Source organism: Molothrus ater, chromosome 9 (genome assembly GCF_012460135.2).
Source record: "Molothrus ater isolate BHLD 08-10-18 breed brown headed cowbird chromosome 9, BPBGC_Mater_1.1, whole genome shotgun sequence".
NCBI lineage: Eukaryota > Metazoa > Chordata > Aves > Passeriformes > Icteridae > Molothrus > Molothrus ater.
In genome coordinates this window covers 25,228,498-25,256,373 of record NC_050486.2, presented here as the reverse complement: position 1 = coordinate 25,256,373, position 27,876 = coordinate 25,228,498, and the positions used below count along the sequence as shown (strand labels likewise).

The window sequence follows — 27,876 nt, the reverse complement described above, 5'->3', positions numbered from 1 at the left end:
ATATGTTAGAAAAAAAATCTTCAAGCTCCAGCAAAATTAACAGTGCTAAAAAAAAAAATCAGTTCTCCATGCATGAAAGCAATATTCAGTGTTACACTAGATTTCTCCCAGGGCTGTTTATTATTCTTTTCAGAAATAAGCAACAGTAATAATTCCAGGAAACTAATGAACTGAACAGCAGCACTCTGAGTAGTACTGTTTTCAAACTCAGAATCCCACAGCTTTGGATGCCAGCAGAACTCTTCCTGTATAGAAGTAAAATTTCTGATGCTATGTGTATTTCCGCCTCTATAAATGAAAATTAATTTTGGTTATCTGGGAAGTAGTAGATGTTATCTTATTACAACATTCTTCAGATAGGCATCACATGCATGCAAAAACAGAAGTGGAGGAAATTTAGTTCCACTGAAAGGCTTCAGAATGAGCCTTTTCAAAGGGATGTGAAGTACACGTGGCAGTGGGGAAGGTTTTCTGTACCACCACCAGGTCCCCTCCCAGCCTGGAGTACAGGAAAATGATTCAGTTTTCATGACCCCTTTAAAAAGACAGATCAATTAATGACAATTCTGTGATTTATGGCAAGGCCTGTCAGCTGCATCACAAACACCACATGAACCAGTCATACATTAACCACAGAGTTCAACCTTCCCTGATCAGAAACGGATCAGCCCTAGCAACCCCCAGCTGAAAGCAGCTCTGCTGCCGCCCCTGCTCTAAGCCTGCAAACCTTCTAGGCAAGCAATATTCAGGGCACAGCTTTATTATTCATTGTTTTTACTCTGCTCCTCTTTCCTTGTTCCATTCTTCCCAGGTAATGACTTTTTTGTGCGTAACCACTCAACAGAGAAGATCCAATCAATGGCTGCCACTCTCCAAAGTAAGCTTTGAAGAGATATTACCTGGAGGTCCTGGAGCTTTTTTGTTTACAGTTCAACATTTACTCTCAGCAGCTATTTCCCCTTACAAAGATCAATGCAAAAATCAAAGCATGCTTACAGATATGAATGTAGTAGATTTAAACAAAAAGCAAGTAAAAGAAAAAAGAAAAGTAAATTATAACATTTGGATTTCGTGGAAAAAAAGAACAAGTTGGCAACAGAGCCACCAAATTATTTTTTCAGTAAGAATTTAATGTAAGAGAAGTATATTTAAATGAAAATTGAGGACAAAAGGAATAACTACAAATGAGAGCCAAGAATACTCACAACAACATATAACCTAGCGATTATTAGGTGTTCTCTGAATCACAGACACTGCTAAAAAGGGTTCCATCACACTTGTGAAAAATACATCTATTTCCACCTAAAACTATGGGCCCACTGAGACCTAAGATCACAGCAAACGCAGGAGGCCCAGTGTCCCTGCTGTCCCAGTTTGCTGCTTGGAGCATTTCAGTTCCTTATCCCTTCTGCTGGTGGTGGGCTGAACCCCTCTGTCTGCTGCCCTACAGTGGTGCCACTCAGGTGTGGCTTTGGTCGTACCCCACATGTCTGATTTCCCTCAGGAGCTCCAGGAAGGCGACTACCAATTACTGCAAAAGCAAAACAGAAATTGAAGAGAATTTTGACAAGCAGAGACGTGCTCAGAATAAAGAAAAGATGAAGAATAGAAGGAAAGAACTCCAAAAATACATAATTAGAAATATCTTCCACCAAAAAGAATGTAAAAAATGTTTACAACATTAAATGAAAGTAATCTGAACCAGCAGAAACTGGAATAGCTTATAATAAATGGAAAGAGACTGAAAAAGAAGCAATTTTGATACTATGGTAAAAAAATGCAAAAAATGCTCAAAGCATGAGGAGATGCTAAAAAATGCTTCCATCTACTGGCAAAGATCCAACTCTTAACTACACTACAGATCCTCTATAATGTGCTACCAGTGAGGAGATGTCTTTGAGTAGGCAGGGAGACATTTGCAGCCATTTTAAGGCACTTTATTATTGCTAGATTAGTTGAACCAGGCATTATCTTACATGCAAATCCAGATTTCAACACTGGTATCTTCACTTCCTACCTTGTCTACACTCTGGAAGTATCAGATGGGAGATTCAGAGACTACAGACAGGAGATGTGTTCAGGCCCCAACTCTGCAAGAAAATCCAAACTACAGCAAGGAATGCCATAGCAGGGGGTTACATTAACAGGAAATCAGAGTACCTGAACAAGGGGAGAGACAGGTGAAAAGTTTCAGGACACACATCAGTAATGTAAAATTAATTATTTTATCTGATCAATCAGTCTGGAAGCTAAACCTTCACAAATGGAAAAGGGGGTTCTTCACTCAAGTAATGTAATGCTTGGAATAGTGGTGGTTTGCCACATGCCCAATGATTTTGTCCCCAAACATGGAGTTCTTCTACCTAGCAGGTGCCAAATGAAGGGAAAGGCAGGTGTTACAAAGTGTGTGTGACACAGCAGTAGCAATATCTGTCACACACCTGAAAGTGTCTGCAATGGCAAGGACTTCAGATTAGGCCCCAGATTAAGCATTCCAAAATTAAGTGTTCTATTAATAAATTAAAGTAGTAGTCATTCAATGCAATCAGAAAAAAAAATTGTTTTCAGAATTCTAAGTTATTAAAGAAAACTCAGCAAATGACACAGATTTTTTTTAAATACCTGGTCTATACCACAGTTCAGATTAGAAAAATCCATTAAAACTCACCATAAATCCATTTAGTAAGAAATACTACATACAGCAGCAAAAATGAAATATAACAAATACAAAGAAGATGCAGTCACTGATAATCCTTTCCCTGCAACAAAAGCTCAAGATGACCAAGCATCCTTCAGCTTTACTTTCCATAATTTGCTGATGTTTCTACTACTCCATGTAAAGAGCAGGCTGGGGCATGGCAGGCTATTCCTGTGTAATACAACGCTTTGTACCAGCTCACTACCCACGAATGCTGACAAAAGATAAACTATTGCAATGTTGCATTGGATTGGCTTTTTTTCCAATCAACTGAACAAAGAGAGGTGGACAATGCTTAAAGCAGAACAGCCTCTCTAATTATTTCACTAATATTTACATCTTTTGCCTTGACTCTCCCCCATGCCATTTTAAAGCCATTATTTCCACTTTTGTCTCCAGCCAAGTTTCCATAAGGAGACATTCACACATGCCTGAGCAGTAGTAAGGCAGTCAAAAGAGCAGCAACTTCAAAGCAGCATTATAGGAAGTATCACAGTCAAAAGTAACAGGGAGACAAGAACAACTACAGCAGCATTATCAACCTTTGTGCTCCAGAAAATAAAAGCAGCTCAACTGAAAAGGACACCTGCTTTATAACCATTTACAGTAGAAATAAAATTCCATTTCCTACCCTTTTTTACTATTTCAAGGAGAAAGCAATTGATTTGTTTGCCCGACAAACGCCAGCCTTGCCAAGCAGCCTCAGCCTGCTGCAGAGGCCTCAGCACCTGGAGACAGGAACCAGCTCCTGCTTATGTAACTGCCTGTGCTGCCTGGAAAAGGATCCATCCCTGCTCTGGGGAAGAACAAATAGATAGGTTTACACCACAGTGCTGCCTTCCACGCAAGTTTTTCCAGAGGAATACAGCTGGAAAAAAAAAAAAAAAAGGAGAAAAATCCTTTCCTGAGCTTACTCATATGCTCGTAGAGCAAAATGTGGTGGTTTATGTATCTAATGTTTTTTAACACTTTGTTTCATGCAACTTGCAAATTTGAAATACTGTAAACCACAAAAAGCTAATGCACAGTGCATTAAACATAAATTTAATATGAAATCATGTTTCTTAATTTGTGCATGAGTTCCAAGTAATGTCATCACTGTAACAACACAGTTATTTTTAAAAATTAATCCATTTAACATACTGATCTGAAGCTGTTATTTATCTTTATTCAAACACAAACTAAAGTAAACATATAGAACAAGCAGGTTTATGGGATGATTTTTATTTTTCAGTATTTAAGGTTTTGACTCTGATGTTTAACACATTTGAAGAATAAAATTATTTAAAGCTGCACACTCTATCCCAGAGTGGATTAATCCTGTACTCTAATACTTTATGAATTTTTCTTCTTTCCAATGTAGGGTAGAAACAAGAATGAAACCCAAATAGACTCAACATTGTTTTAGATCTTTCTTAGATTTGGGCAATAAGAGAGGAACTGACTGAGGTCCCCTAGAATCTCTAATTAAAAGCCTACAACTCCTAAGGAGCTGTCCTGTTTTATAAAGCTCAAGTGGGACTGACACATGTGAGTGCCAGTGAGCAAAAGCTGATAATAAAAGCCAGAAGTGCCACATAACCAGAATGGGACAGACCAAAAGGACAATGGGCAAGCAGTGAAAACTGCTTTGCCACCATTTACCAGCCCATCAATTCCAGGTTGTACCCATAGGGGAGAGAAGCTGCTGGAAGCAACACAATTCATACATTCAGCTGCTCTTCAGAGAATGGACCATCCAAACAGGCAAAAGCTCTGAAAGACCACTGGAAAGCAGTCAGGCACCTACTAACAGCACTTTATCAACAGGCTTTGTTTCCAGCACTCCTGGGTCATCTCTGCTCCTCTGACAACTCAGCTACACAACAGCATTGTAAATTCTGACATACCTTTTGAAGAAATGTAATTATAGACACCAAATAGTTACTATTTCTCAAATCCTACGTTACATAAAGCTGGATTACCATACATCCTGAAATAAATATGGACTTTTATGTCATACTGTCTTCTCCCTGAAATTATCTCTAAGCAGATAACTTAATTCCCGTTTTGTGTAGACCTTTATATTCATATCACACCAAACACATTATAAAACACTGTTGTCAAGTGTAGCAAAGTTCCCTCCCACGTTTGTGATCATGATCTAACTAGCATCACTGCTGATGCTCACAGTGCATTATGTCTTAAGTCATCTGTAACTAGTAACTCATTCGATACAACTCCATAATCCATGGCAACAGTGCGTACTGAAACTGCTATTTCTGAGCATGCACCTCCCCTGTGCTCAGGGCCATTGACATGCTTGTGACAGTGCTGAAGGGACTGAGCACTAACCACCAGAAACAGGCAGCAACTTGCATTTAGGTGCACTGTAAAGCTTTTTCTTTTCACTGATATGCTGTGCCACTGAGGCAATCAGGATTTCTACCTGAAATTTATGCTGGGCTCCATGAAGTTTTAGTTCTAAAAAGTGCCCATAATTCTGTATCTCTGTTAGCAGGCACAGGAAATAAAGATTTAACAGACAAAACCAAAAAACACTTGAAAGGCTTCCTTATTAATGAGTTATGAGTATTAATACAGTTATCAGAAATCTTACAGAGCTGTAGGAACTCCAAATTCTTCTAAACTCAGGTGCAACATTTCTCAGACAGATCAAAACTGAGAAACCTCTGCCACTTCTTCTGTCCACTGACAAGGTGGCTGATTCAGCTCAGCCATGAATCCCCACCTCTTTACCTCTCATTCTGAGCCTGTAGCATACTCAGCATACTCCTGTTTTCTTTATCTGGAGGGCCCCTTTTCCCCTCTCACATTCCTTCCCCATCCACTTCTTCCTGCATCCATTTGTTTTCTCCCTACCTAAGCTGCCTTCTTTCTCTGACCAAAAAAACCCAAACCCATAAGAAACCTCATGTTCCAACATTACTGTTCATTACTGGCACAAACATACTTGTAAACAACCTTGAGAATAGTGGGAGCAAACCCAACAGCAATGGTGCTCCATCCGCTTTGCAAACTGAAATGAAGTCTTTAGAGGGCTGGCTATCAAAAAAGCAAAAAAACCCCACATGGCTACAATAACAGCCATATCCTAAGACACAGTCCTAACTACCAACCTGCCTCCTACCCCTCCTCATCATTACTGACCATCATGAAGCTCCTTCACAAATTCATTTAAACCCCCAGCCTTGTAGCCTGAAATGCATTTTCTGACACATACACACAGTGGGTATGCAGCATCTGAGACCACTTCCCTCAAGCATCTCAGTACCTGAAACCTCTAGCCAAGACAAGTTTTGTTAAATACATAGGAACATGTTTCTACTACACTATTGCATGTTTCCTCACATCAGAAGGTACATTTAAAAGCCATCTGTAGAGAAATGAAGCTTAATTAAAAAAAAAATAGCCACAAGGGTTATTATAGGAAATTAATAAGGGAACAAAACCACTACATATACACCCATCTATTGCTCATGAGTCTCAAGAAACAATTTCTAATTGGCATCATAATAAACCCTACATTCCTTCTACATGAGTAGTCAAAAAGAAAATCTATGAGCAAATTCCAGAGATGGGTTAAAATGCATTTTACAAGTGACTTGTTAAGTGAAACCAAGGTAAATACAATATAGAAGCTATTAAGCCAGTACACCAATACAATTACTTGAAAGCAGAAAAACACACAGGTGGACTGATGCTTAAGTAACAACCTTTTAAAGTTACATTTATAAAAGAATCAAGAAAGAACTGTGAAACCCATGAAATATGCTAGGGTTTTATTCAGCCTTCATCATTTATACAAAAACACAGTATGAAATTACCACAATCAATGCAATTTGGTGTTTCAGCTAAGAGGCTGTTTCAATATATATGCTATTTAAAGTAATCTGTTAATAATATAACCTAAGAAGTGGGCTTTGCATGTACTTTCAAGTTCACCAAATAAGGGACAGCTAAAATACTCATTTTGAATTAACCAACACAGCATTTACAATGTACCTTTGTAACACAGTGACAACCAATATGCTCTGCTGGACTGTCAGTGGGGCTGGGCCAACGAAAACCAGCAGCTGTATACTGGATATAACCCAAAAAGGGTGTAAATAAAAAATACCTGTGCCTTCCTCTTCAAAACACAAGCCTCAGAAGCAAGCTATTTCCAAGCCATAGCATGCATTTCTACAGTATCACAGGAGAATGTGCAATTTCAAAGACTGCGGGATAAATGAAAAGAAAAAATATCACAAAGAGGGAACCTTCCTCTTACATTATCTCAATTTGTATTAAATGTTCATTTATCTGCATTACAGTGCAGATAGGGAATAAAAAATTACATTGGCATGATTGCCTGGGTATATTTTAACCATGTAGCTTTTTTGTCTCCTCCAGCCTACAAAGAAAGCTCAGTATTCAGAGCCTCAGTAACATGAACAAGAGGACTTACATACTGATTTAGTGTTCAGATGCTGCCACTTTTCAAGTGTTGTACCTTTAATCTAATCTCCTATAGAAATTAATATTATGGGATTGTACTGTTCATTTCCTATTCTTTATGCTCATATTTTAATATATATATATATCTGTCATGAAAATGAGTATCTACACAGTAAAAGCAAATCCAAGTGACTGCCCTCCAAGGGAAAAGCAAGCTGCTCTATGTATTTTGGCAGCAACCTGCTGGGCAATCAATACCCACACAGCTCTGGAAAAAATCCCCAGAATTGTGGTGTTATGTGAGAAAGATGGGATTAATGCAGAGAAGGAAGGAAGAAAAGACATATTATGGGGCAAAAAGGATTTCCATCTCCAGAAAAACAAGATTCTTTCATTCCACAGATGGTGGAACAAAATGCTTACTAATATAGTATCTCCAAGGACTTGGATACATATAACATCAGATAATAAACTCATTCAACACATCTTCCAACTTAAAACAAAACACACTTCTCTCCATCTCTAGATCATGGAAGAAATTCCCTGCTACTTAGAAAATCTTTCACAAAATCTAAAGAATTACAGGTGGAAAATAAGTCATAGCCATCAGAAATTAATCTGGATCAGATTCCCAGTGCTTCAGCTCCTTTATTACTGGTTCCAGCACACTGCACTGACTCAATGCAAGAACCACTGAACTCTTTAGAGCCCCAGGTCCAGTTCTCTGTCCTCAGCAGTGGATGGTGTCAGGCAACAAGCCCTTGATGTGATGCACTAAAAAGACAGGTCAGCACTACCCTTACTCAGCAGTTGCTGGGAATAACACACAAAATAAACTTCTCTCTTTCATATCACATTTATTTGAGAACCACCAGCACATTATCCACCTCTCTTCTGCAATAAACCACAGCAGCCCACTGCCTTGGCTTCTCTGCAGCACCTGCAGAAAAACCAAATGTGCACCTCTTCACTCACTGCACTTCCCCACCTGGCAGAAAAACAAGATTAATTTCATTTTGCTTAAATTGAGATGCAAAGCTCAGAGCTGCAGAACTTGAAGTGGGAATACAAATTTGATTCTGCCAGGCACCTTCAGCAGATGACTGGGGCAGGGTTTACCTTCACCCCCACACTCATCACCAAAGGGCACCTCAGAGATACTGGATGTGTGTGGCACACCCAAGATCAGAATGAGGTCTGTGCACCACACACACCAGAGGAATCTACATCCTCAGAAACCAGGACTCATATTTTACTATTACTGACACCAGTCTTCAACCTTCCTCTTAAAATCTAACAGTTCAAAATGAGAGGAAAAAAAAATTCAAAGCTGTTGAAGAAGAAAATGAAACAGGTGAGAGAACAGTTTAATTGACTGGGTTAAAAGAAATGCAAGAGAAGCACAGTAAACAATGACTGAGAAACAAAAACCACAAATCTGAAAATATCTACAATTTTTGTGATGTAGTATCTTACAAACTTCCAATTATCTGACTGGTCAAGCAATAAATTTTATGCATATTCATATGATTTGTCAATTCTTCTTGAATTTATAGTAACTACATATACTATAAAATCATAGTTTCACATGGCTTGGCCTTTATTTTAGTGTTCCTAAGTCGATCTTCTAGTTCACACTTGGAGTGCAAACAGCTAAGACAACATGTACACTGAGTTCAAAGCAGAGTTTTGACACAACAAAACTGAACCTGGAAACAAGAAAAGCTCCTGTAATAGTCAGTGTCATTCACAGATAAAGAAGGTATTATGTGATTTAGAAAGCTCTTTGATCCTCTTCTTCCACTGAACATTAACCAATTGAAGTGCATCACACTACTTTTTGGAAAAAAGTACCAGTGTATGTTCTTCCATTGATAATCTCCTATCAATCTGCTAAAGTATTTTACCTATATTGCTTCCCTAAATAAAATTTTAAACCTGGACTGAAATAGAAATGTTGTACCCAAAATGTGTGTAATGTTTGAGTTTGATTATTTATTAAAAAAGGCTTCAGTATATTGTCAAAGTAAATCAAACCTGTCCAATTACAGTGGTTTTTGAAACTGCAAGAATCCAGAAGGCTGTTAAGTACTACTAGAGCAGCTAGAGCTCTTTGTAATTGATAGAGCACACATGAATCTCTGACCCAAGCATGGCCTAATTTCAATTTATCACTGATAGGAAATGTCCTCTGGATTCTCTGTACGCTAGAAGGAGGAATGACAAGTTCCTCCCAGCTACCATTTTACTAATAAGAAAAAAACCTCTTCTGCAAAATTGTACTACAAGTACTCAGTAAGGAAAATTCTGAAACACCACCAGTCAGCATGGTAATAATTTGGTGTAAAGCATTTCTTTTCTAGCTCTTAACTGGACAAGGATCTTCTCAGCTCAAGCAAAGAAAAGCACAAAACACTTCAATCCTCTTTGATCATGCCTAATTTCTCTAATGAAGAATAGCTGGGAAACAGCCCTAAAATACTTATCAACCTGAATTCTACAACATTTTCACACCTAGAAAACAGCAGAGGAAGAAACACATCCAGTTTTGTGTACATTAGGCTTTAGTGCTTTTTTGTAGCTACTGCAAACACCAGTTCAGCTCGAGTCAAAAACCAGGAAGACACCAGAGAAGGCACATTTACTGCACTGCTTCACATAAAAACCCATCCCTTACACAGGGTCCAGCAGCACTGCCCAAAGCACCAGCTGATGCCTCAAGCCTCCATGGGAAAGCTTCCCACCTCTGTCACTGTGCTGGAACCAAATTACAGAAATACAACAAAACAGTGTTGGAAAAAATGTTAAGGGCAATACCATTTCCAAATGTAAAGCCCTACTCAAGTCCACTATGCCATTTAAAAACACAAGTTCATCAAGTTTCCTGTGGATATTAAAAGGAAGGGGAAGAAGTATAGGAAACAAGCTGCATGCAATAAAATTCCTGACAGACAAACCTAGAAAATCCTGGCAGAGCTTACTGGAATGCTTCTGGACCTTCAGTGTGTTCCCTTAACCAACTGATACTACTGATACCCCACTGATTTATAGATAGGTTTGTAACTTCAGTTGCCATCAAAATATCAGAGGTATAGTAGGAACAATATTAACACATATAGCAAGAAAGAAAAATATATTTATAAATTCTATATACAATACAGAGACAAAATATAGAGGGGTATAGCTATTAGCATTATCTGCAAATAATTCCATATGGAAGTTGATCATTTATGCTCAAGAAACAGAGACAAACAAAAAACCAGCACAAATGGAAATCCAGCACTGAAGTCCACATTTTCCTTTGCTCAATGTACACTGGGGACAAAACATGTGAAAAGCTCAATCCATCAACACCAAAACTTCAAAGCAGAACATATGGTCACACTGCTGCATATTGACATTTCCAAATGATCAAATTTCTCCTGAAAACAGAACAATGTTGAACTTTCCTAAAGCTCTCTTTTCCCCAGCCTTCATAACAAACCCAAGGACTGCCCCCGTTTATCCTCAGACTGGAGATGTCACACAAGCTCTTCAGAGAGCGCTCCAGCTCCACACTTGTAAAACACAGAGCATCTACAGGTTGTGACTCTACACCTGCTTTTCACATCCTTTATCACCTTTGGGTTTTTTGCCTTTTTTTTTACTGTAACAGAACTATGCCTGTGCAAATCTCAGCTGACTGGACTTGCTGCTTTACATCCCCTCTCCCTTGAGCAGATCTGGATGAAAGAATAGGGAAGGAACTATTTACCCTCTCTGTTGACACCCTGAAGTTAGCCATGCATTCTTGCCTTCAACCTATGTTTTTTAATTAATTCAATTTCTCTAGTAACTACCTTTAAAATAGTTGAAGTGACACTTTATGGATTTCCTCTGCCACTCATGTTAAGCCTATTTGATGCTGATGTACTACTTGGAGGGCTGTAATTTCTGAAAAAGGAGTACCAATATTAGCCATCTCTGCTTGTCTCTTGCAGCAATACAGCAGTAATATAATTACAAATAGCATAACCCAGTCATAAACCAGACTGGAATTATTCAGTGAAAGAATACATATAAACTCACCTTAGAAGTGTTTTTCTTATTCTACCTGTCTGCTATGACAACCTGAATAGCAGCTAAAGTGAAACTCAGCAAACAGATAGTAGGTAGGAATGTACTTTATTTGAATGTAAAAATAAAATTATTCATAGAGATAAGACCAATACTTATTCTTTACAGATAAATTATATTTGTGTGCATTAAGATAAAGGTCATTTACTTTTATCACACTGATTTTTCAGTGTGCATTTTTTGATAACTATATAGCATGTTTTGCTGTAGTCATTAGTCCAAAAAGTTGTATCGATACATATCCTGAATTCTATTTTCTGAATTCCAAATCAAGTAGAAACTACTATGTCAGTGAAGGATCCTTGATGTATATTTTATGTCATCCTATCCATCTGCATTAATTGACACAATTTTAACAGTATTGCAAGATATAGCCAACACTTCCAGCCAACACAGAAGTAAAAGCTGTCTCTATCAGCTAAAACTCAATGCTTTCAGTTACTTTCAGCCATTTACTTTTGACTTTCTATTGCTTATCAACACAAAAAGCTTTGTCAACTGGTAGTACCATTGTACCTTTCTCAGTGCTTTACAGAAACAACAGGAGGGAAAATCAAGCATATTAGTTCACATTTCTGTCCACATAAAAGTCCCAGTCTCCTAAAGAATCACAAACAGAACCTAAACAGGCCACGCTTCATTTTCTTTAATCTCAATCACATTACAAAAATAAACATTAGCCTTTATATAACACTTTCAAAGAAGCCTATGAATATACTGGCATCTTACAACAGTGTTCTGGAAAAGATCACAGATTCATCAGCACACAGACTAACTGTGCACTGAAACTATCATTCCTCAACTGATTTTCAGTTAAGAAAATCAGTTTTATTGGGAAGATTCTCAGCTTAGTATATAGAAAAGATTTTTCTGATCAACAAAACATGAACACAGAACTTCTTTTCAAAACCTCTTTTTGGTCAACTTGTATTCAAAAGCAAAAGGCCACTCTAATCCTTTAGCAAAATAATTTCCATGTAATTTTCTATAGATAGCCTGCAAACTGAAAAACAAGCAAGCTGTTTTCTGCCAAAGCTGGCACAGCAAGTGGACAGACTACAACAGACATTAAAAGCTTATCATTCTTTGGCCACAAGTTTTAATACTGCATCTTTGTTCAGTCTCTACCTTTGTTCCCTGAGACAATCACAGCCAGACTTTATGCCAGGCTAAAAAAACTGTATTTCATCTCAGCCTTAGCCCCAGGCCTCAGATCCTGAGATGAGTGTGTGTTTGAAAGTATTTAATCCCCAGCCTCGTAACTGCCTCAAAGCTAACACACAAAAATAACACCCAGTATCAGGAGTCAGCACGGCGGTTTTGGGGTGGGTTTCTTCCTTTCTCACACACTAAAGCAGGCACCATAAAGCAATGCAAATAAATCACAGTGTGTCAGAACGTGGTAACTTGTTCAGGGCTGATCAGGGCTTCAATTAGAGGGGGGAGGCTTGTTTGAAATTTTAAACCCTTCTTCAGCTTCCATTTCAGATTCCCCAAACCTCTGAAGAGATTTTTAAATTTGTCTCTCTTGGGTCAAGGAGACTGGTCTTCTCATTTTGCATCACATGCCTTAACTTTATAAAAAGAAGCACACAGAGGGTTCAGGCAGTAACAAAGGATTTGGATCCTTCAGTCTCAGCCACTGAAGGGGTATCTAAAATCGGGATGTGTTCCATGCAATCGAAAATTACTTGCTAATAGAAGTTAAATACAATGTTAGTTAATAAGCCTTGCCTAGTCAGTTAAATACTGCCCAAAGAAAATAAAAGCTTTTATTCAGGTAGAGCATCTTTTTTATTATTACTATTTTATTTGTTTTCACACAGCTCCTTCCATGTTTGGGTTCTGTCTGGACCCAAAAACTGAGGGCAGTGTTATTCAGAAATTCTAATCAGAGACAATCACACTTAATAAGAAGACTGATGGAATTTAGTCAACTTTTAATATCTGAACTGAATGAAAATATGTGTAAAAATGACACTCTCTGAAAAACCACTTTCATAAAATAATAAGGAATATCCTGTCTATAAATAAAGAAGATCGTTAACACGAAAACATAAAGTCTATCAATTTCCATCTGCTACTTGTTTCTCTGTCTGGTTAAGAAGATAAAAACATTTCTTGAGCCACATTCTGCCACAGGCACCTATTTAGCCGTAACATTTATGAGCAAGAAACTAGCCTACCTCTGCAAAAAGTCTGACATGTCAAGAGTGCCAGTTATTCTTAGAGTGAGACATGACCACAATTTCACGTAATTAGAGATGTTATAAAACGCATCCCGCCCGCTCTCCCCATCCCCCTCCACCACTACCACCATTGCAGGAGTGACTTGTTACACATCGCGATGAGCAAGTAACATTCCCTGCCCGGGGAGAGAGCGGAGATCAGGCCATAAAAAGGGCACGAGATGCAAACAGGGATCCTCCCCTGCCCGGGCCGGCAGCCGCGGCTGCCCGGGCACAGCCTCACCCTGCCCCGCGCGGCTCCCGGGCCGTCCCGGGGGGAGCAGCAGCTCCTTCCCCATCCCCGGCATCGCCGGCGCGGGGAGAAAGGTGCCCCGGGCGAGCGGGTCACCCGCTCCGGCCGCCCGGGAACGGAGGGGGAACGGCGGGGAGGGAGCTCGAAGGACCACGGCGGCGGCCGGGGAGGGCTGGGGGGCGACCGCTGCCTTCCCCTTGGTGGCGTGCCGAGGACAAGGGCGGCGGGGCTCGGGGACGCCCGGAGCCGGCAGGCCCAGGGCGCTGTCGGCGATACGGCGGCTCCACCGAGGCGCCGGAGCCCTCCCCGCCCGCCCGCCCGCGGGGCCTCGCTGCGGGCGGCAGGGGCCTGGGGAGCGGGGTGCCCCGGCCTCCCGGGCCCGCGGTCGGCGTGCCGCACACCGCTCACTCACCTCGGGAGGCAGCAGGCGCCGCCGGGTCTGCATGGCGAGAGGGATCTCCCGGGTCCGCCCCGGGAGCGCTGGGGGCCGGCGCGCCCTCGCCGCCGCCAGCCGCGCTCGCTCGCTGCCTCCGCGGCCAAGGCCGCCGCAGCGCCCGGCAGCAGCGCCCCCTGCCCGGTCCCGGCGGCAGCGCACGGCACTGCGGCACCGCCGGGGAGGCGGCGCGGAGCGGCCGCGCCCCCGCCCCGCGCCGCGGGGTCCGCGCCGGCACCCCCGCACCGGGCCCCGGGGTCCGCACTGGCACCCCCGCAGCGGCCGGACAGCGGGAGCAGCCGCCCGCTCTGTCCCCGCGGGGACCCGCCGAGCCCGCGGCCCCGCAGCCACACACACACACACACACAGAGGCGGGGGCGGCACCGGGCACCCACCGCCGCCACCGGGCGCTGCCGGTGCCCCGCGGCCGAGGGACGCGCCTCCGGGCACCGGCTGCAGTGTGCGTAGTGTGACCACTCCACAAAACCCGGCGAGAAGGACTCGCGGCTGGGAGCCGAACATGTGTTATCTCGCCATTTCATGTTGAGCGTCTCCACAATCGGAGAGGGACACCATCCTGCGGGACGCCCTCGGCCGCCCCGAGAGGTGCGAGGCCCGGAGCCATCCGCTGGCAAACACGTTCAATCCTAAGCAAAGAGGCTTCCAGAAATTAAAAATAAAAAAGAAAGAAAAAAATAAAAGAGAAACACAACACACAAAAAGAAAAAGAGAGAAAAAAAAACCCAAACAAACAAAACAAAGCAACCCCCCACACACCAAATAACAACAAACGACCACGCTCGTTCCCCACAGAAGCCGCGATGGCGAGCAGGCAGGGCACGCCAAACCGTGACACTGCGCCAGGAGTCTCACCCGTTCTCTCTCCAAGAGGAGGCGGCCGCCCATGCCGGGATCGGGACTCTTCGCCTGGCTGCGGGCGCTCGGGAACTCCAGGAACTGTCACTCCCCGCGTGTGCCGCGGTCCGCCGGGCGCGGGCTGGGCGGGGGCGGCCGGTGCTGGGCTGCGAACCGGCACAGCGCGCCCTCACCGCCGCCTGCAGCCTCACCCAGGCGAGCGAGCGCCCAGCGCCTCACGAACCCCTCACCCCTCGCCTCAGGAACCCCGAATCTCTCTCCTCAGGAAGCCCTCACCTCAGGAACCCCCACCCCTCGCCTCAGGAACCTCTTGTCTCAGGAACCCCGAATCTCCCTCCTTAGGAAGCCCTCATCCCTCGCCTCAGGAACCCCCTCACCTCGGTTCCTCCTCAGGAAAGGCTCGCTTGGTGCCAGGGGAATGGGAAGGAGTCGCTGTCCCCTCTGTGCAGGTCCGTGATCTCCCAGCTGCAGCAGGGCCATGTCAGCCCAGGAAGGAGGGAAAGGTGAGTGTGGTGGCTGCTAATGCAGCTGCACGGCCATTCCCTCTTCCCAGGCCTTCACACTTACAGGCCATCCCTTTCCAGCAGGTTGGGCTTCTCCATTAACTTGCCACATATGTCAGTGAATGCAGTGTAATGAGCCTCGGTGATAAAATCTAGGCCTCCTTGCTCCAAGAGCATCAGCCCATCCCGCTTGAAATGAAAGGGAAGCACTTAATGTTTATTCATTGATTCTGGTGGAACTATGTGCTTTTCAAGCGAAAAATATGAGATACTCCCAATCAACTGAATCATCAATCCATGGGCAAATAGCTGAGGAGATAAAAAATGCTCATCCATCATAGCTGGGAGCAGCATGTTAATGGAGATGGAATTTATTTACTCCCATAAAGCATTCCTGGTTAACCCCAACTTGCTATCTCTTTAGCAATTAGTGTTGCCATGCTTGTGAAGAACAGTTGAGGGGTTCAGATTGGTGCAATACACAATTACTGTCCTCGGAATGGTTCTCACAAAACACCTCAGACTGATAAACACACAATATACCCGACAAAAAAAAAAAAAAAAAAAAAAAGGAAATTAATTAAAGAGTGAGTGGTGTAGTGGTGTAACACTCTGTAACCTCTGGCCAAATGCATGCCAGTGCATAGCTTTGCCATCTGTGAATGTCTCACAGAGGCATATCACTACCATAATTTTGTTCTACTTGTCTTCCTCTGGATATAGCCATTCATTGGGATGTCTTCTCACCAAACACAGGGAGGTTTTTCCTGAAGGGTTATAACTGGCTGTTTTGCAAGAGGGCAAAGCATGAAAGCATGCAAAACACAAGTTAGGAGCAATGGGAATCATCTCTAAGTTAAGGTGATGGGACATGGTCTCATTCCCCATTCCTCCTGGCTGTCTTGGATGCCTCGTGACTTGCTCCTAATGAAGATGTATCTGGAGGAATAGCAAACTCCACAAGCTCCAGGGTGCTGCTGCAGGCAGTTGTGGTGCCAGACACCTGAGCTTAGAGCAGGGAGATTGCCCATCCTATGTTCTCAATGTGCTCCCTCTGCTAGAAGAAGAAACATTTCAATATTGATAGTGAGAAACACTGTGTACAAACCAAACCAATAATTTCGATCCCAAGCCACAGCGAGGCTGTAAGACCACGGACCATGGACAATGACCTTTCACTTGGCACAAGAGTCCAAGGTACAAACTCTCCAAAACATATCTGCAGCTCTTCCATGTCCATGAGCCTCCACAGCACTGTCACAAGAAATGGTGCCTGATACTATCCCACATGACAGCTTGCTTTTGAGCTTGCCACCTCTTTTCCCAAGTATTTTTCTCAGTTCTTCATGAGAAGCTACCAAGGAAAAGGCATAAAGGAGAGCAGAGAGAAGAGGGTACTCCAATTTGCAAAAGGCAGGGGATGGGAAAGGGGGAAAGGGGACCACAGTTAGAAAAGTGAAGGGAACCTCTGAGGTGCCCTGTTTGCAGGGAGCAGCACAGAGTTACAGGGTCAATACAAAGATGTGTGTAACAACGTGTGTATGCTGGGATCTAGGAGTTCCAGGGGATTCAAAATTATGCCAGAGTAATCTCTGAACAACAGAGTTAAGGATAAATAAGATGATTTTTTTAACTACATGATGAAACTTGCAGAAACCTGGAGAAAAGGAAGTTCATAATGTCTTCACTCTGTTCCTAGGTAGAAATAGTGGAATGATTAACAACAGTGTAGGAAAGCAGAAGTCAATAATTATTCCTGGTCTGTTTTTGGGGAAGAGCCAGATGATACACAAATATCAGATGATGATGATGATGATGACGATGATGATGATGATGATGATGAAATACATTCCATTACAACAAGCACTGAGGAGGATGTTAAACAGAAGCTAATGAAGTTGGCTATCAGCAGAATCAGGTAACTTGCATCCAAAAGTTTTATAAGCACTGGCACAGAGTATCTTTAGACCATTAATGTTGATTTTCAATAAATCTTGGAACACTGTTAAAGTTCCAGAGGACTGGATGAAATATTGTACCCATATTTTAAAAGGGTAAACAAGGTGACCAAGGTAATTGCAACCTGCCAGACTGACAAGAATTCTGGGTAATAAAATGGGACATTATCTACATTACTTGATTGAAAAAGAATTAAAGAATGGAAACACAATAACTGCAAATTGATGTGGAAAATAAATCTTGCAAAAATAATTTGATTTTTTAAATGGCATTACAAGTTTGGTTGATGAAGGTAAGTAGGTCTGCAAAATATTTGTTCTGGTAATTTGCAGCATTTTAATTAAGAAGCCAAAATGATACCGACTCATCACAGCACTTATTAAACTGTTGAGACTCTAACTAACTGACAGTTACAAAGTGGGAAAATAAAAAGTCATCATCAAACAATGTGTTTCTGCATCCTATGGCAATTAGTTCTACACTGCATTGTATTGATATTAATGGTTTTAAGAAGAACATAAAATCATCACTTAAAGAATTTGCAAGTGATGTAAGCAATAGGGATTAATAAATAACAAGTCATGCTGCAAAGTAGCTGAGACAGCTTGATAACAAATAATGTGCATTTCTGTACAGCCAAATGTAAAAGCTTGCATCAAGGAATAGAGGGAGTGATTATAGGATGAGAGAATTTGTGCTTTTACAGGTTAATGCTCAAAACCCCCAAGAATCATCCCATATAATCAGGAGAAAATAAGCAGGTGGTGTGGTGCTGTAGCCAAGAGGATAATGCAATCCTTGGGTTTAGAAACAGGAGAATATAGAAAGAGGTCTCTATTTTTCTGGTACTAATCCCACTGCTCCTGAAGTCTGATACCTAAATTCCTTAATTCCTTAACAGAAGCTGAAAAAGAGATGGTTCAGAGAAGATCAATAAGAATGATTTAGACTGAAAGTGAAAAGGTTCAAATTATTTCAGTGTCAAGAAAGAAGGTGAAGGGGTGACTCAATCACAGGCTTTGAGGACCTTCAAGATTCAGTGAGTGTATGCAGATGTATTCATCTTCCTGTGAGGTCTTCTACAGGGAAGGTAATTAATCACCAGGACAGTTTAGGACAGGACAAGCTGGATTTCCCAGCACTGGGAATGTCAAAATCAGGAGGTTGTAAAAACTTAATTTTGACAGAAGCAGGAGTTCAGTCCTGTAAGTCTGCTCCCTGGGAAACAGAGCTCTCTGTCTGTAGCTGTGGATTCTGGCTGCTTGTCTATGCAGAAGCTGATTTCCTGGGGCACTAAGAAGTAACAACCTGTCATCCCTTTCAGTATCATCTGACACAGCTCATGTGCTGCTCAGCACATGATGGGAGCAGCCATGGGGATGGCAGTGTTTACAATGGTTCAAGGGATGGGTGGACTCCTTCACAGAAGGCAAAGCCTTTGAAGCATATTGCATACCAAGATAACTTTTCTCACTCAGGAAGCCTGAGACATGCCTTGCTGGAAGCTGGGAGGATACTCCTGACAAGTGTGACTATATGATTATCCTGCTACTAAACTCTTCCTCTGGCATCTGCTTCTGGCCACTGTCACAGACAGCACATTGATCTTGTGCAAAACAGTCTCTCAGGTCCACCCAAAGCTGACCCACGCCTGATCTCTGAAAAGTGCAGTGGGAAATTGAGGGTGAGCAGAGAACAGATGCTTGATAACATGCATTGCACAGAAGAGGGCAAGAACCAGTGGAGACAACAAGAATTCTCAATATTAGAAGGTCAAAGGCTGACTTGGGTAGGGGATTGTACACAAGGCTCTGGGTGTCTCCAAAATCTGTCATTGAAGCATTCAGGAGTCTCTCAGTCTGATCTGGTACCATCAAAAAACTGGAAAACTTTGCAGCAAAATGTTCATTACTTTCCCAATGTAGTTCCTGATACAAGTGCTCAGCTTTCCACTGATCTGCAAGCTCTCGAGTAGGAAAGGCCTGTGCTGTGAGCCTAAGAGTCCAAACCTCTTGAGTGACTGAAGCTTTTATTCACAGTTCCATGGAAGAAAATGTTGGCTTTTTTTCTGCACAGTTGCTAATAAGTGCCTGCATGCCACACTTTGACAGAAACAATACTCTAAGTATTCATTAGTAATGCCGTTCCTAGCGAAGGGCTTAGTGATCATTTAACCAGTTTTTGTTGTAAAATGAACGCCCTCGCTGATAACACCCTTGGAAAGAGGCGAGCAGACGGCGCTGCCGACTGCAATGCTGTGGCTTTGCCCTCTAGTGGCTGAGGGACTCGCCCAGCTCCGGTGGTGTCTGTCTTAATACGTTTTGATTACCTCATCAGCCTTGAATCTTTGATTTTTCTAAATTCTGTGCAGTCTTCATCCATTAAACTCAAGTACTACCTGCACCAGAACAATGTGAATCAATAAAATCCTTGGCTTAAGATTCTCCGAATCCTATATTAAGGTTAACTCAGTATTAGTGAGTCATACGATAAAGCCACTAATACATGGGCACTTAATTAATCTATGATGCATTTTCCACCAGATAGGACTTAATCTCTTGGAAGGAAAAAGGCCTGCTAGGTCATCATCTCATTGTGTGAGTCAGTTTAGAGTCATTCCATGCTCAATACCTGTTCTTATTTTGTCCAGTTTAAATTTTAAATGTAGCATGTATCCTTAGAAGTTAAAAAAAAAAAATGTGTGGTAATTCTTTTCAACAGTAAACTCATTATACATTCAAAAGGGGTATAAGTTCTTTACTGTCTATGCTGGCTAAATCTTGAACATCCATCACTTTTCTGTCCATACTCCAGGCACTGACCTGGAGTCTCTAAGAGAGCTGTGTCTGTACCTGTTTTAAACCTCTATGGGAGCTTGAGCAAGGGCTTTGGACTTCAAGGACATCTCAATTTTTTCTGTTTCTCTCCCTCTGACACCCATTTTGGATTATTACACCAAACTTCATAAGGAAATAGCACATATTCAATTAAATTGTCTTTCTCTCCCCTTCCCTCTTTCCTGTGTCTTTAGGATCTCTTGGCCAATTTCTGCCAGAGCTGAAAAAGTGGTAAGTCTCAAAAGAAATTTAGTTCTTAGAATTTTTTGTGTCATTCCATGGCCAGAGACAGAGGGGCTGATGCAAAGCAAGTCCAACTCTGCTGGTCCATACTCAGTGTGACAGCATGCAGTTTGTCAGTCAGTGCCCTGGCCTTGCAGAGAATGTGGAGGGAGCTGAAGTCATTGTGGTAGCAGGGTCATTCTGCTCATGGCAGGGCTGAGGTTAGTGCAAGGAAGAGAGGAGAGGGTGAAGACACAAATCCATGTGCAAACTCACTCATACTCACAGGACAACTTTTCAAGGGTTGTTATTTGGACTCAGTATTTGAGTGTGAGATGTGATACTCAGGTAATTTGAAAGCCTCTGCTAAGCAAGAAGTCAAATTACAGGATTTAGTAGTTCCAACAAACAACTGGATCATTTAATTCTTATTGTTTATTTTGTTATTCATCCGTATTTAGAAGCCCTGGCAATGCTAAAGTACCTTTTTGATTACATTCCTGTTCTGGCCAGAAGGTGGAAGTGGCTTTAGTGAATACTCATGGGGCTCATGTATTTGTGAGGCTATTCCAGATGAACATGTCTGTGCTCAGTAACAAAAAACCTGCCAGGATCTGGAATCAGGAGAAACAGGTTCTTGTTCAACTCTTTGCTGCCTTGCTGAGTGACATTTAACCCCCATGACCTCCTCTCCTTGTGTGCAGTAGAAGTAGTTATATCTACAGCATGAGTAAGTTTTCCATAAGTCCTTAGGAAGGTCTGTGAAACCACTTTGAGAGTCTCTTATGGGAAAGGTTATTATGATGATTACCTGAGAAGCCATCATTTGGAAGATATGAAATAACCACCTAAATATGTGCTTTCTGGTTCAGAGACAAAAATGAATAGGAGTTTGAGACATGGACTCCATCTACAGAAATTCATCTCCCTAAAATGCTGACAGATATGTATTTTCCATTTGAAGATCTGAAAGTAATTTACAAATAGTTGATGCCTGCTAGTCACCCTGTGAGGATTAATACCTGCTCATTATCACTCAAAAAATGTATTTAAGGGTTTGGCCTGGAATTGTAGAACTCCTGATTTTACAACTTATCCCCTGTATATTAGGGTGTCCCTGGGATGTGCTATTATTTCATTTCCTCAGTGATATAAAACTCTGCTAAGGCTGACAGTACTCCAGGAATATTGTTGGAGCTGTGCCAGAGGATGGTGGATACTAGGAAAACTGAGATTCTCATTGTTTGGATAAAAGTCATAATTCATGCCAGTTTGGTCTAAAAAACCCTGCCTCAAGTGTGATATATTGGAGAGGAGGGAGGGCCCAGCACAACTCTATAAAGAAGTGTCTCACAACTTCTATAAAGGGGTTTCAGAGTTGTTGACAGCCCTACACACTTTTCCATATGCACCACCAAAATTTCTACACTTCACTGCCAATAGGAAGCACGATGGTGAAGAACAGGTGATTTTTAAACTAAGACTCTCCAACCTAGACCAAAAAAAGGCCCTATAACGGAGCTTAGAAGCTCAAAAATAACATCTCAGCATTTGTGTGGGCTTCAGTGAACATGCTTGGGACACTCACTCCTAGAAGCAAGGCTGTTGGCTGGGAGCAAACCTCACCAGACACTGGCAGAGAGGAATTCCACCAGCAAACAGCAGCACAGAGGATGTTCTTTGGAGGATTTTTGAATGACTGTTTTTGTGAACAGAACCCACTCCCTTGAATGTCAGTGCTTCAGATGCGAGGAAAATTCTAAGGATGAAAGAATTTTAGAGAAACTGAAACACTACAATTCAAACTTGACTTGATTTTAATTACAGACAGTGGAAAATAAAACTATTGCAAATTGAAAAATCACATCAACATCAGTACTATTAAATAACTCACTATTATGACTTTCGAAGTGATATCTTTTGATGTGTCTTTTCTTTCAGCATAACTATATTCTATGACCAAAAAAGCTGTCAGAATTTTTTACAGATTCAGTACACAAATTAAATAAATCTGTTCATCATTGCACTTATATAGAGACACATTTTACACATGAAGAAAAACATCTAATAATTTTAAATCCTGTTTTAGTCTGTGATTTCTTGTAAAAGTGAGTTCCAGGCACTAATCGTGGCACTTTAAAAGTATTTTCTTCCAGCAGATGTAAATGCTCTACTGTACAATTTAACTTAATACCCTTTTATTTTCTCATATAGGAAAAATTGTTCTCTTTGTAACCCTCAATTCTGTTTATTTCTGCTATGTACCTCCTTTTCCTTCTTCCGTAAAGATTGTGATGTTTTCAATTTATCTTTAAATCTCAGGTTTCCTTGCATCTTTATATGGTGTCATTTTCAGTTTGTAATTCCTCAGTCCTATCCCTGTTGACAGGGTGAGGGTTATGGGCAGAGCTGAGGGGGCTGTGGCACCGAGTTAGAGAAGCTCTGCTGTTCTGTGGTTGTGTGGAAGGCACTCAAATAGAAATCGAAGTCCAAGGTAGGAACAAAGACAAAACAAACAAACAGCTGAAGGTGAGAAACTGCTACATCTGACTCCTTGTATAGGCTGTGCTGCCAGAGCACAGCAAAGAGGGATGCATCCCATCTCTGTGCCTCACAGACAGGGGAATGCTATAATAGCATTTTTTTCTCATTATTTCTTTCTCCAATTCCACCAGATCCACAGGTCTGTGAACCTGAGGGAGGAGAGGGAAAGCTGCTGATCCTGGTCAGAGAAGGGAGGATGCAGAGAGAAGGAGCCCAGTGAGTGCTGGGGTAAAGGAAGGCAGAGGATGAGGGACAGCAGAAGCAGTGAGGACACACATCTTCCATGAAGCTCACAGTTTGTGTTTGAGGTAGGAAATATGTTTCAGACAAAGTTTTCAGTCCAAGTGTAGCATTGTCAACTTGTCTATGATCATGCAGCTACATATTTCCAGTCTGGTTTGTTTTGTTGTTTGAGGGGCCTTTTTTTTTTTTGAGGATGTAAGTAAACAAAAGTATAAACCTTCATCTACAGTACCTTTTTTTTTTTTCCTTTTCAATGCTTATGTGAAGGGTTTGATCTAATATGTATATATGACTTTATTCTTTAGGTCTTTGTGGATTCAGAGGAAGAGCTGGGTTTTCTTTAGGGAGGAACTGAAACTTACTTGAAAGGAAGTGATAGATGTCGTTGGCTCATTGTTATCTCAAGCATTTCCCTTCTTTGTTGCACTGGAGATAGATGAATAGCTGCTATGCATGGACATACATGACTCTCAAGCTCTGGTTAATGAATTTTGGTAATTAAATCATTCAAGGTGTGATTGAGTCAAACTCCAGCGAAAGGGATTTTATTCTTGAAAGAATCTGGCAGGCATCACTTTGTAACACTTTGTTGGCTTATCTGCTGTTGGCATCTTGGTATTTTCCTCCCTATTTCTCCTCAATGACAATGGGTGCAGCAGGCATCAAAACCACCATCCTTTGTGCACAGAATATTTGAAGCTGCCTTTCAAAGGAGAGAGGCTCCCACACCTGTGCTGCAGATTGCAGGCTCATCTTTGTTTCTGAAATAGCTCAGGAATATGTTGCTCAAATTCAACCACACTTGACTGAGGCAACTGGTGACTGCTGTAGGGGAGGGCCAAAACCAGCTGCCACTGCTGAGGGCACGGAGAGGGAAGGCAGCCACTGCAGGAGCTTTCAGCAGCAGGTGGCTGTCAGTCAGCCACACACAGCCCTAAAATTCTTCATAGGGTTATTTCTCCTCTATCAGAACTGCCACAGGGAAGACAGTGCTCATAGCTCAGGGAAAAGGTGTGATGGGGGCAGGTAAAGAATGGTTAAAAGCATGGGCTGCTGCTTTACATGGGCTCCTGCTTTCATCAGCTCTTCGAGCAGTGAAATGGTTCACACACACACACACAAAGCTTTAAGCACACCCTGAAGTATTTAAGGCATTTACGAAAATCCAAAGCATCTTGTTCATTTCAATTACTCCTCCACCCACATTCCTCATTGAATTAAAGGATATCCTACACACTCTTTTGTTTCACTTATTCCCCAAAGATTGTTTCATCGTACACCAAGCAAGGATCTTCAGCATATTCATAGTAACGTCTCAGTCACGGCGTTCAGCATTATGATGTTCCTGGCACAAGGGATGTTATTAAAGGATTGAATAGATGAATAGATGGCAGATTTCCCCAGGGCAGCACATCAGAAAATGGACATCAAAAGAACCTGGCTCAAAATGCAGTGAGTATTACAGGCTTCTGACAAATCCCACTCATTTTTGAACAGTAACACTGTCAGGCTGTGTTAGGGACATGTCCATCCTGGAATACCTACATAAAACTGTTTGCTCAATCAGTAAAAGCACTCCATTTCAACACCCACCCCTCTAGTTGAAGGTAGCATAATCTTCATTAGTCAAAAGTACTTTGGGCCCAAATCCAAATACAATCTTACTCAAATAATTACCAGCATCCCAAGGCTCAGGCTCCGTAGCCATCAAAATTATCTTTTTCTTCCACCATTTTTCATGAACCCACCTGGATTGCCCTAGAAACCCTGAATGTGTGAGTCTCTTTTACAGGACATGTAGGTTGTCACATATTACAAGTCATTTTCACAGACCCTGACAGGATAACAGGCCACGGTCCATGATGGGAAATTTTAAAAATTTCTATTTCCTTTTTCACCAAGAACTGGTTGGAATTGGTTTTCTTAAAGCTATTTCAAACCATGAGTAACAATTCCTGAGCAGGCACTGAGGAAGGAGAAGCACATATACTGACATGATGTCACCACCTGAATTATTCTGCTGAGATATAAAAATAGTTTGGAAGGCAGCACGGCCAAAATTACTATATCATTTAATTACAACCTGCTTTCATGACAGGCCATCAGTTAATTAAGAGTGTCAAAATGCTGAATTGCCTCCAGCTTCTACATGCTTTGCAAATGACATGGAAGTCATCTTTTTAAATAGCAACAGCTTAACTGAAAATGTAGAACCCACAGTGAAACGCTTTGAAAAATGAGGCAGTCAACTGAGCTGACCTGAAATTCCCCACGCCATGAATTCACTAGGGAAGACAGTTATAACCCATTTAATTTACTCTCTGAAGATCACATTCACATGACATCAAAACTATTTTTCTGAAATTGATATAATTTTGAAGTGTTATAAAACAGGAGCCTGAAGTGGCTGTGCTCTGTGCAGGTACACACAGGGCCTGGCTCCAGAACCAGCACTTTCCTCCAGGCTGCTACAATACAGGCAACTGTAAAGCAGGAAAAGGCTTAGAAAAAAGGGTTTTTTCCTTTAGAAATAAGTCACCTTCACTGATTCTCAAGTACTACATATGACATGAAAGAAAATTATCTGTAAAGGGAATAATGTTGCTATAAACTTTGAAAATGAAGGAATTCATTTACCCATTTGTCATATCTGATACCAAATCTCTTATTCTCTTTATAGAGCTATTTTTATTAAACAAATTATTTTGTATGAATTATATAACAGTTTTATATAAATTGTACCAAAACAAAAAAAGGTAAAGTGAAAAGCAGGATAGAAAGGTCATGTTCCAAGCACCAAATGATAAGAGTAGTACCCATGTGCAGAAAGAAGCCAAACATCTTGAAACTGAAACAAAAACAGACCAGTCCCTCTCCCTCATTCTCCCTTTGGCAACAAGGGGGTTCTTTCATTGGACAGACAGAAAAATATTGTTTGCTGGCTGGATTTTTCTTTTCTTCCAAGGAAAATGAGTGCTTCACACTGGGAAAAAAACCTGATAAGCAAACATCTCCCCCTATAGTTTGCAAGAAGCTGAGCATCTGAAAAATAATAACTAAAATCCTGTCTCTTGGCTGAATAAGGCAGGCAAGCCAAAACTGAGCCAGGACTTTATGTAGTATGGCAACATGGAAGTGGATGCTATAGGACAGTGTTTGAATAAAAAGTAAGAGGCTACAAGAAAGAAATCTGGTAATTCAGAAGAATTGTGGCAGGCTCATGGTTTCATGACTGTGGCAGTGTCCAAGTGATTAACAAATTCAGGCTTGGGGAAGACAGACTGAATTTCAATATCATTTCTGTGAATTATATTCACGTGTGGGAGTAAGGGGAGTGCATTAGGCCTGTAGTTTATCAATAGGCAAAGAACTTCAAATACTAGAAAGAACTGCATGTGCTTTCTAAGTTGACTTCAAAGTGCTCCCTACTACTAAAGACTTTGATTGAGAAAGGATTTGAGCTTGGTAAAAATGCCATTTAATCTAACAGGCCATAAAAATGAAAGCTGACCAATAAACAAGAGTGCTTGGCCAGATGACAAACACCTCAATGCAACTTTCAGAGAATGGTGATAATTCAACGATTTATGTCTGTTTCAAAGGCAGTATGTGTGGGATGGACCCTGTCATCCATGCCATCATGCTGGGACATTGCTGCTGTTTCTGTAAGGAAGAAGCACTGAGCCCTGTAACTGGATTTTACTGCCATTCACAACTACTAAAAACCAGCTGCCATTACTTTTACAATCCCCATGGAGGTTTAAGGTAAAGGGACATTTTTTATTCAGTGTTTTTACAGAGAACAGTCTAACAGAGGAGTTAGTATCCAGCAAGGCCCATTACACAATACAGTGATGCAACATTAATGGAACATTGTGCTCTCCCCTGAGCACTCACATTCTGTTTTTGACAGGCAATCCTTGGGGTCCAAGCACGAGCCCAGCAGTGGCTTCGATGGCATTGGCTCCAGCCCCTTCCCCAATGGTGGAAAATATCCCGTTGCAGTTGTACAAGCTTAGCAAATGCTTCACATACCAGCCTGTGCTGGCCTCCTTATTCATGGAAACATACTTAAAATTCCCATTTGCCAGGTGTGGTGTTAGACATGGACTGGACAAGTCTGGAATCCTGCAGACACTGGGATGTGGCAAGAGGGGGTGAAAGCAATGATGATCTTTAATGTCCTCTCAAAACCATCATGATTTCGTATAGATATTAAGTCACAAAAATTGAGTGAAAGAAACAATAGTGTCAGTGGTTTTATGTAAAGAGCTCCTGACTAAATACAACCAGGCATGCCCACTTCCCACTGGTTCATTTCTCTTTCACTACTCCATATGAAGGGGAAAAAGACACAAACAAACAACAAAAAAATCTGAAACACACATACTCATCTGGATCATGTCATTTATTGAGTCAGCAGTGATGGCAAACGGGGAATCCATCGGCCTTACCGTCACAGGCAAACCCCACCACCAAATGCCATGAAGTGCACACACACTCCTCCTGCTTGTCCCATGACCT

General features: G+C 41.7%; 1 protein-coding gene across 1 annotated transcript in view; it reads right to left on the bottom strand.

The window, feature by feature from the left end:
* Window positions 1-14,259, bottom strand: part of ZFYVE9 (zinc finger FYVE-type containing 9) — a 56,296-nt gene extending 42,037 nt beyond the window's left edge. The window contains 1 exon segment of the mRNA XM_036388071.1: window positions 14,148-14,259. The gene's annotated coding sequence lies outside the window, so the exon portion shown is untranslated.
* Window positions 14,260-27,876: the final 13,617 nt, after the last annotated feature.